The following is a 10,251-nucleotide window of genomic DNA, read 5'->3' on the forward strand; positions in this document are numbered from 1 at the left end:
TGTGAAGGACACATAGGCCAGAAATAAGTAAATGGGGGTGCTCAGAGTTTGACTTGTCGTTTATGGCTAAGATGATGAACAGATTCCCCGTCACGGTGACTAGATAAGATAAGAGAAAAATGACAAAGAATTTTCTCTGAATCTCCAGACTTTGGGTAAAACCCAAGAGGATAAATTCAGTCACATCATTTTTTTCTCCATGTTTTCCATGAAGGACATGGGTAAATGTTGGTTTATCTGAAAAGAGAATAAAAATCTAATCCATATTGGAATCATAATAACCAAATAAGAAGACATTTGAAGGATTTCTATAATTGAATTTTTGATAGATTTCGAAAATAATTATGCTAATAATTAGGCACTGTCACATAGCAGCACTGATTGAGTATCTAAGCATCAGCTCTGTTCAGAACACAAGGGAGGAGAAAACTCATTTCCTGTCCTTGAAGAGCTTTCCATCTAATAAGGAGGTGCCACAAATATTGTGGGATCTGTGAATTCACCCCCTCCCTCCGGCTGAGCAACCAATAGTGCAGCCCCCATCCCCCGCCAAGATCACTGGAGTTCTCAGCTCCAGGTTTCTCTAGGCGTACAGAGGGGTCAAAGGGGTGGAGTGTGGAAAAAGTGCCCTATCTGTGAATCCACCCCCTCCCTCAGCCTGAGCAATTCACAGCAAGGACACGGAACTGCTACACTACAAGTTTGCGGACCGGGAACTGTCCCAAGCAGATAGACATCCTGGGAATACGGAGAGGGCTAACTGTTACGAGCAGGCTTCGTATATGAGACATATATAAGAGACTGAACTCCTTGTCTATCCTCCCAAACCCTGCCCTCTCCCTGACTTTCCCATCTCTGTTGACGGCACTACCATCGTTCCTGTCTCACAAGCCTGCAGCCTTGGTGTCATCCTCGACTCCGCTCTCTCATTCACCCCTCACATCCAAGCCGTCACCAAAACCTGCCGGTCTCAGCTCCGCAACATTGCCAAGATCCGCCCTTTCCTGTATATACAAACCGCTACCCTGCTCGTTCAAGTTCAAATCCTATCCCGTCTGGACTACTGCATCAGCCTTATCTCTGATCTCCCATCCTCGTGTCTCTCCCCACTTCAATCCATACTTCATGCTGCTGCCCGGATTGTCTTTGTCCAGAAACGCTCTGGGCATGTTACTCCCCTCCTCAAAAATCTCCAGTGGCTACCAATCAATCTGCGCATCAGGCAGAAACTCCTCACCCTGGGCTTCAAGGCTGTCCATCACCTCGCCCCCCTCCTACCTCACCTCCCTTCTCTCCTTCTACAGCCCACCCCTCGCCCTCCGCTCCTCTGCCGCTAATCTCCTCACCGTACCTCGTTCTCGCCTGTCCTGCCATCGACCCCCGGCTCACGTCATCCCCCGGGCCTGGAATGCCCTCCCTCTGCCCACCCGCCAAGCTAGGTCTCTTCCTCCCTTCAAGGCCCTACTCAGAGCTCACCTCCTCAGGAGGCCTTCCCAGACTGAGCCCCTTCCTTCCTCTTCCCCTCGTCCCCCTCTCCATCCCCCCCCATCTTACCTCCTTCCCTTCCCCACAGAATCTGTATATATGTATATATGTTTGTACATATTTATTACTCTATTCATTTATTTTACTTGTACATATCTACTATATTTATTTTATTTCGTTGGTATGTTTGGTTTTGTTCTCTGTCTCCCCCTTTTAGACTGTGAGCCCACTGTTGGGTAGGGACTGTCTCTATATGTTGCCAACTTGTACTTCCCAAGCGCTTAGTACAGTGCTCTGCACACAGTAAGTGCTCAATAAATACAATTGATGATGATGACATTGCTGCTACTTTTAGTTGTAGGTGTTTAGACCGAGCCCTGAAAAGCCTGCCCTGCAGATTAGGACTCGGACCCCCTCTTTCGCTTGCTTGCTGCACTACAGCTATGTGAGTAGACCCAATAAAGAGGCAGAACTGATCACTCTGGCTCAGTGTCTGGTCTTTGGTTCATCGTCACTCAATCTAAAGAACCCAGAGACACCCTCTGGTAGGCGACCCCAGCTGACTTGGGGGGGGGGGGGCATCTCCCCACAAATATAAAAAAAGTGCATTACACTACAACTTCATATAAATTGAATCTTTTTTATGGAACTTGTTAAGTACTTACTATGTTCTGAGCGTTGTACTAAGTTTTGAGATAGATACAAACTAATCAGGTTTGATAGAGTCCATGTCCAGAAAGTGGCGCACAGACTTAATCCTCATTTTACAGATGGGATAACTGAGATGCAGAGAAGTGAAGTGACTTACCTTAAGTCACACAGTACGCAAGTGGTAGAGCCGTATTAGAACCCAGGTCTTGATCTTGTATCTCCCCATTACTTAGAACAGTGCTTTGCACATAGGAAGTGCTTAACAAAAACCCTGATTATTGTTATTATTATTTCTCACTCCCATACTCGTGCTCTATCTACTAGACTTTGCTACATCTCTAATCATTCAGAACTAAATACAATCCAGATAGTCAAAAATCCAAAAAATCAATAAACTAAATGGGCTAAACCTAAAAGTCATTCTCATCACTTTCTGATGGTAGGCAATCAATTAATCAATCAAAAGTATTTTTTGAGCACCTCCTTAATGCACATAACTCTGCTAAATGCTTGGAACAGTATAACGGATTTCTAAAACATAATCTTCACTCTCAAGGAACTCATAGCCTAGTTGGGACTCAGACACAATGAACATTATAGAAAAATAAGAGAAAGAAGAATTGGACATTTATCAGTCAGATCATATTTACTGAGTGCTTACTGTGTGCAGAGCAGCATACTAAGCACTTTGGAGAGTATAACACAACAGAGTTGGTAGACATGTTCCTTCCCACAACGAGCTAATAATCTAGAGGATATATACATATTCAAAAAGACAATGAATCATTTTGAGGTAACCAAGGACACTAAGTTGTTTAAGTAAAGGTCTACCAGAGTTGCATTTGTGTCAGAAATATTCTTAGCCTTTTTTACTGCAACAGGGGAGGGGGAGATGGTGACAGATATTTTACCAGTCTATAGAATGGTTGATGTATTTTAAAAGGGAGAGAGTAATTTCAGGTGAGCAAGGAAAAGTTGATTGATTAATTCGTTCATTCAATCATATTTATTGAGCACTTACTGTGTGCAGAGCACTGTACTAAGCACTTGGGAAGTAGAAACTGCAACATATAGAGACGGTCCCTACCCAACAACGGGCTCGCAGTCTAGAAGGGGTGTATGTGAATATTGTTTCTCCACCAAAGAAGAAACAATCCAAATTACAATTATATGATAATGGACTCAGCGTTATCAAGCATAGTTCAAGGGAAGAGATCTCAAAGTAACTGTTGATTTGTGGTCTGATTGTTCCATCTTAAGAAAGAGAAAGTGGAGCTGGAGAAGAACCAGAAAAGAGCAACAGAGATGATCAGGGTGGTGACGAAGCTTCCTTGTGAATAGGAAATTAAAGCATTAAGTTTCAACTCTGAGAGGTGGTGTGATTAAAGTCAATAAACGTATGAAGGCTGCAGACAGAGCAAATCTGGAATTGGTAGTCATTCATTCATTCATTCATTCATTCGTTCATTCAATCATATTTACTGAACACTTACTGTGGGCTGAAGAGGGTACTGAGTGCTTGAAAAGTACAATTCAGCAATAAAGAGAGACAATACCTGCCAACACCAGGTTTACAGTCTACAAGTGGGGAGCAAATAACACCACATGAGAAGAAGGTGACAATCTGTAAGGCTTTGAAAGTATAGTTCAAACCAAACTAAAGAAAACACTTCACCCTACGGTAATGAGCATTTCACCGTCACTGTATTTTGTTTGGTTTAATGGTATTTTTTTTAAGAACTTACCATGCTCCAGACCCTATAGTGAGCACTGGGGAAAGTAAAATATAATCAGATTAGACACAGTCTATGTCCCACATGGGGCTCACAGTCTTAAAAGAGCCCACAGAGAAGTGACGAGAAGTGAAGTTACTTGCCCAAGGTCACACAGCAGACATGTGGCAGAGGCAGGATTAGAACCTTAGAGTCCTGTGACTTCCAGGACGGTGCTCTGTCCACAGGCCAAGCTACTTCTCTGTAACTGCTCACTGTAACAGGAAGACATGCTGGAGGAAAATATTAATAGGTTCAGAAGGTTCGAATTAATGTGTGGATGAACAGATCAGAATTCACTCATTCATTCATTCAATCGTATTTATTGAGCGCTTACTGTGTGCAGAGCACTGTACTAAGCGCTTGGGAAGTACAAGTTGGCAACATATAGAGACGGTCCCTACCCAGCAGCGGGCTCACAGTCTAGAATGATATACTAGAGGGACATAGGGATGTTGAAGGGGAGATAAGATATGTAAGAAAGTAATATTCAATCAATCACTCATATTAATTGAGCACTTACACTATGTGCAGAGCATTGTCCTAAGTGTTTGGGAGAACACAATACAACCGAGTTGGTAAACACACTCCCTGCCCACAAGGAGCTTACAGTCTATTTGGGGAAGCAGACATTAAAATAGGTAAATGAATTATGTATATGTACTGGGGGGCTAAACGTAGGATGAGGAGCAGCATGACGTATTGGATAGAGCACAGGCCTGGGAGCTAGAGGTCATGGGTTCTAATCCTGGATCTGCCACTTGTCTGCTGTGTGACTTTGGGCAAATCATTTCACTTCTCTGAGCTTCAGTTACCTCATCTGTAAAATGGGGATTGGAACTGTGACCGCCATGTGGGAGAGGGACTGTGTTGAATGTTTTCTATGTGCCACACACTGTTCTAAGCCTTAGGGAAGATGCAAGCAAATCGTTTGGACACAGTCCCTGTTCTAAGTGGGGCTTATAATCTCAATCACCATTTTATAGATGAGGTAACTGTTTTACAGATGAGGTAAATGTATGTTAGAGCCGGCTCTGGGTATGTCCGTTCAGACAATTAGTAATAATATTCACACTTTAATAATAGGTTACAAGAGCCAAGTTGATGGCCTTTGCATTGATTTAAGACGAAGAAAAAAATTGTGAGTTGTTTTTGAGAAATAAAAACCAAACATAAGCCAATATTCAAATCTTACGTTTGCTGCACTCTGAAAGTAGATTATGTCCTGTGTCTGAGTTGGATTTTCTTCCCAGCTCTGACTCTCTCAGGTACTGCACAACTTCAGATTGCAAAGCACCCGTCCACTTTCAGGTTAGAAAGTCAAGATCAGCACTCAAGTCTGATCTGAAGTCACTGACTTCAAAGAATGTTGTGTCCTGAGTGGACCTAAGTGTCACCTGTACCCAATTATTTCCTGCAGGTCCTATCAGAACCTGGTACATCTCCCTGTCCTCAGAAAAAGGAGGAAACTTGCCCTGCCATTTGGAGTCAAAACTCGGCTAACATGGCAAACTCACTCTGCTTTTTGTCACCATCAGCTCTCTAAGCATCTCCTCACAACAGATATTTTATCTTGATCAAAGTTCAGATACCTAGTTAAGTACCAGTTTTCATTCTCTCAGAGGAATGACTAGTCTCCTCTGTTAGAACATTTGCCAAAGTGTACCTTCACTGGTCTTCGTTTTGGTTAAGTGTTTGACGAAACGTTTATGTCCCTCCTGAATCTGTCCCTTTTATGACCTGCTAGCTAGACCTTAATTTGTCCGGGGAGGAGAACTGAAGCACTGAATGCCAAAACCTCTCCCTTTGTGGAAGCAGCAACCTGAAAGGAGGTGGGGCCTGGGGTTCAGGTGAAGAGGGATGGGGATGATGTACTCCTATACGAATAATTCATGCCCAGAAGTACCTGCAGAAGGGCAGGTCTTTAAGACTGGAAGTTCGTGTCTTCCAACTCCGTTGTATTGCACTCTCTCAAGAGCACAGTACAGTGCTCTGCAAAGAGTAAGAACACAATAAATATCATTGTTTGACCCAAAATAACAAACTTAGTCATTTGGAAAATTACGGTAAAAATGAAGTTATTATGACAGTGGATATTTGAATGTTTTTACCATCTTGCTTTAATTAGCTCAGGACACTTATTCTAAGTACTTTTTTGAGAGGCAGGGATGGGTCACCGCTCTCTCCATTTTACAAGTAACTTGAGCAAGATTCTGACACTATTCGCATTAAACAAAAGTTCAAGTTTCCTCTTTCTGGTAAATGATCCTTATTTCTGTTCTCTTTCACATCAAGAAAATCTAACTATATGTATACAGTTGCCTTTCATACTCAAAGACCATTATGATTATGATGATTATTAGTAGTCAATTCACACAGCTCCTGGAAGTGAGAGAGGAATTTCATCAGCCATTTTTCCAGTGTGTAACGCCACAGTCTAGAGAAATATACAACAGAATCACAATTGGCATGGCAGAATCCCGACATCTTTAGAGCTGATGACCTAGCCTCTGATGGGATATGGCTGGTTCGATATTCAATAGACAGTGATAGCCATGTAAACACAAAAGACAGAAACGGCCAAGAATGTTCTCATGTCCATGCATAAGGGGAGTGGTGGAGAAAGTCATTCATTCATGCATTTATATTTATTGAGCGCTTACTGTGTGCAGAGCGCCATATTAAGCACTTGGAAGAGCACAATATAACAGTGTCTTCCATATGTACTTTCCAAGGAGAGCATGATAAAGGAGCTAAACTATAAATGATTGATCCGCAAGCTTCCTTGGAGGATTTGGACAAATAGCAGGGTCGTTGCTCCTTCATGAAACCTACCAAACAGCAGGGATGTAGATATAATTCATTAATTGTGTTTTTGTCAATCACTTGCTAGCTAGAGTTTAATTTACTTAGCTTACTAGCAAGTATAGCTAGGACGTCACTGACTTACTATATGCCAAGCACTGTTCTAAGTGCTGAAGTATATGCAAGTTAATCAGGATACCTTCGTTGTTATCCATTTTGCTCCAAGAAGTGATGCTGATGGAAGAGCTCAAGGAAACAGATGTGGCTTTGAAGTCGTTGCAAATCTTCACTTTGGTCTGAAGTCTAATGTCATATTGCCTTCATCTAATCAAATTTCCCAAAAGATATTCTGGCCTTCTGTATTCATCATCATTATCATCATCATTAAACAATGGTAACTATTGAGCACTTAATGTGTGCAGAGACCTGTAGTAAGCACTTCGAAGAGAAAAATACAACAGAGTAGGCAAAATGTCTCCTACCCACGATGAGCTTGCAGTCTATATGGGGAGACAGACATTACTGTAAATACATAATTTATAATACATAATTTAAAAGGTAGTTCATAATTGCTCTACTGCTATTTTCTTGATTCTTGATTCACTTTTTTAAGAATTTACCAGGTTCCTTCTCACCCAAGGAAGAAGTGGTAAGTCTATGTCCTCTTGATGCCAACAGAAAAAGGGATGAATGAAGTCAAGCAGAATCCTCTTTTGTCAGTAAAACCCCTCAAGTAAAATCTTTTGGATAAAACTTATATCCATTGGAATGCTCCAGATGAGTTTAGACCACAATTAAGGAGGATACGTTCAGACCTATCTTCCCCATACAGGCCCTTGTGACCTCTGGAAGACTAGTTTTAAAAATAAGGCTGTGGTTGAAGTTCATCCAAATGAATGCAAGTAGAATAAATACTGATAATATTTAAAGACACCAAATATTCAACAGGTAGCCAAGAAAGAGGGAGGTAAATGAGTTTTACTTAAATAAACTTCATGGAGCTGGAAACAATTAATTATCTTCCGAAGGCACAGAAACACTCTCAGGTTTAAGCATCTTCCCAGATGCAGATTCTCTTGTAAGGAATATAAAGGCTGAGAGTAGCCGAGCAAGTCTCGATAAATAAGCAGTATGACATAGTAGGTAAAGCATGGGCCCAAGAGTCAGAAGGTCATGGGTTCTAATCCTGGCTCTGCCACTTGTCTGTTGTGTGACCTTGGGAAAGTCCTTTAACTTCTCTGTGTCTCAGTTGCCTCATCTGTGATTGAGACTGTGAGCCGCATTTGGGACAAGGGACTGTGTCCAACACGATGTTATTGAGCCCACCCCAGCACTTAGTACAGTGCTTGGCACATAGTAAGTGCTTCATAAATATCACAATTATTATTATTATAAGATGGCCTGAGCTGGAGTAGAGCCTTACACAAGTGGTCAGGAGGTTTTGCTAGATGTGGTGAGGAACAGAGTTCATTGGGAGTGGAGAAATGTACAGACAAATGACCTGGGAAGCAAAGTGAAGTACAGACTATAAAGGGTAGAGCCTGGACAGACAGAGGGAGATTAGTGGGGAGCAACAGTCTAGCCAGGAACTGTCAAATGTCAGGACCAGGGTGGTGGCCAGTTTTGATGAAAGGAAGATGCATATTTGGGAAATGTAGGAGCAGGAAAAATGTCAGAAGTTATTAACAGAGTGAATGTGAGAGGTGAAAGAGAAAGGGGTCAGGACATTGCCAAAATTGCAGCCTTCCAAGATAGGGAGGATGGTAGTGTTGTCAACTGTTATGAAAAAGTTGAATGGGTGAGTGGATTGGGGAATGAAGATGAGATCAATTTGAGATATGTTGAGTACAAGGTAGCAGCTGATCTTCCATGTGAGTATATCTTAGAAGCACTGATTTCCTACTACAACCCTGCCCGGTCACTTTGCTCCTCTAATACTAACCTTCTCACTGTATCTCCATCTCACCTTTCTATCCATTAACCTCTTGCCCACATCCTCCCTCTGCCATGGCCTAAAACTCTGACAGACCACCAGTCTCTCCACCTTCAAAGCCTTGTTAAAATTGTATCTCTTTCAAGAGGTTTTCCCCAGCTAGGCTCTCAGTTCCCCTGTACCCTCTACTTTCTGTTTTCCTCTTGCACTTAGGTTTGCACCCTTTAAGCACAAGATATTCACTCCACCCTCAGCCCACAAAACTTATGTACATATTCATAATTTATTTTGTACTCTTCCAAGCGCTTAGTGTTCTGCCACAATAAGCATTCAAAATAAATCATTGATTGATTGAGTAATTCTAATACACATTTGGCCTCCACATTTGAAAGGGGATGTGAAGAACTTGAAAAGTTGAGAAGAGCAGCATAAAGACATAGGTTTAAGAACCAAAACGCTCATGAGGAAAGACTAAGGAACTGGGATTATTCAGACTGGAGAAGACTAAGGTGAGTTAATTATTTTCTTCAGATATGTGAATGGCTCTTACATGCATGTTGGTGATTAATTGTTCTTGATATCCACTGAGGAGAGAATTATACAATGGGCCTCAAAGACATCCTAAGAAATTTAAATTGCTTTTGAAAAAAAGTTTCCAGTTAGAGTCAGTAGGCAGCCTAATGGTGTGCTGACTGAGAATTCTTCCCTAATATTTTCCAGAGAGGCACAGATCCCATGGCTTAGTGGAAAATGCACGGGCTTGGGAGTCAGAGTTAGTGGGTTCTAATCCCAGCTCTGCTATTTGCCAGCTTTATGACTTTGGGCAAGTCACTCAACTTCTCTGTGCCTCGGTTACCTCATCTGTAAAATGGGGATTATGACAGTGAGCCCCACGTGGGACAACATAATTACCTTGTATCTACCCCAGCGCTTATAAAACAGTGCTTTGCACCTAGTAAGCACTTAACAAATACCGTCATTATTATTATCATTATTATCCCCAGTGCTTTTTGATCATATACGTAGGCAGGGGGAAATATTATATTTTTATGATATTTGTTAAGTACTTACTATGTGCTTACTATTGTAGTCTCCCAAGTGCTTAGTACAGTGCTTTGCACCAAGAAAGTGCTCAATAAGTACAATTGAATGAATTAATGAATGAATGTGTCAGGCACTGTTATAAACGCTGGGGTAGATACAGGTTAATCAGTTGGACACAGTGCCTATGCCATATGGGGCTGACAGTAAAAGCAGGAGGGAGAACAAATATTGATTCTCCAGTTGTGGAAACTGAGACATCTAGAAGTGACTTGCCCAAGTTGAACCCTCTGAGGTCCTTTCCACTCCTCTGAGTTTAAGAAGAGCAAGAAACATTCTTAAATCCACAGAAAAATGTATTTTTTCGGATATATTTAGAAACAATTTACATTATTGGCTGGATTCCTGTAGGTCACTTTGTACTTTCCCCATTATAGTGCAGGAGAGGGATCTCAAAGATGTCCAGATCACAGGAACCACCACATACGGAGAAGAACGTTGGATGGAACATCGACTCATGTGCTCCACACTCACACTGACCAAAAACTGGTCTCCAAACCACTA

This window comes from Tachyglossus aculeatus, unplaced genomic scaffold (genome assembly GCF_015852505.1).
Source record: "Tachyglossus aculeatus isolate mTacAcu1 unplaced genomic scaffold, mTacAcu1.pri scaffold_252_arrow_ctg1, whole genome shotgun sequence".
In the NCBI taxonomy this organism is placed as follows: domain Eukaryota; kingdom Metazoa; phylum Chordata; class Mammalia; order Monotremata; family Tachyglossidae; genus Tachyglossus; species Tachyglossus aculeatus.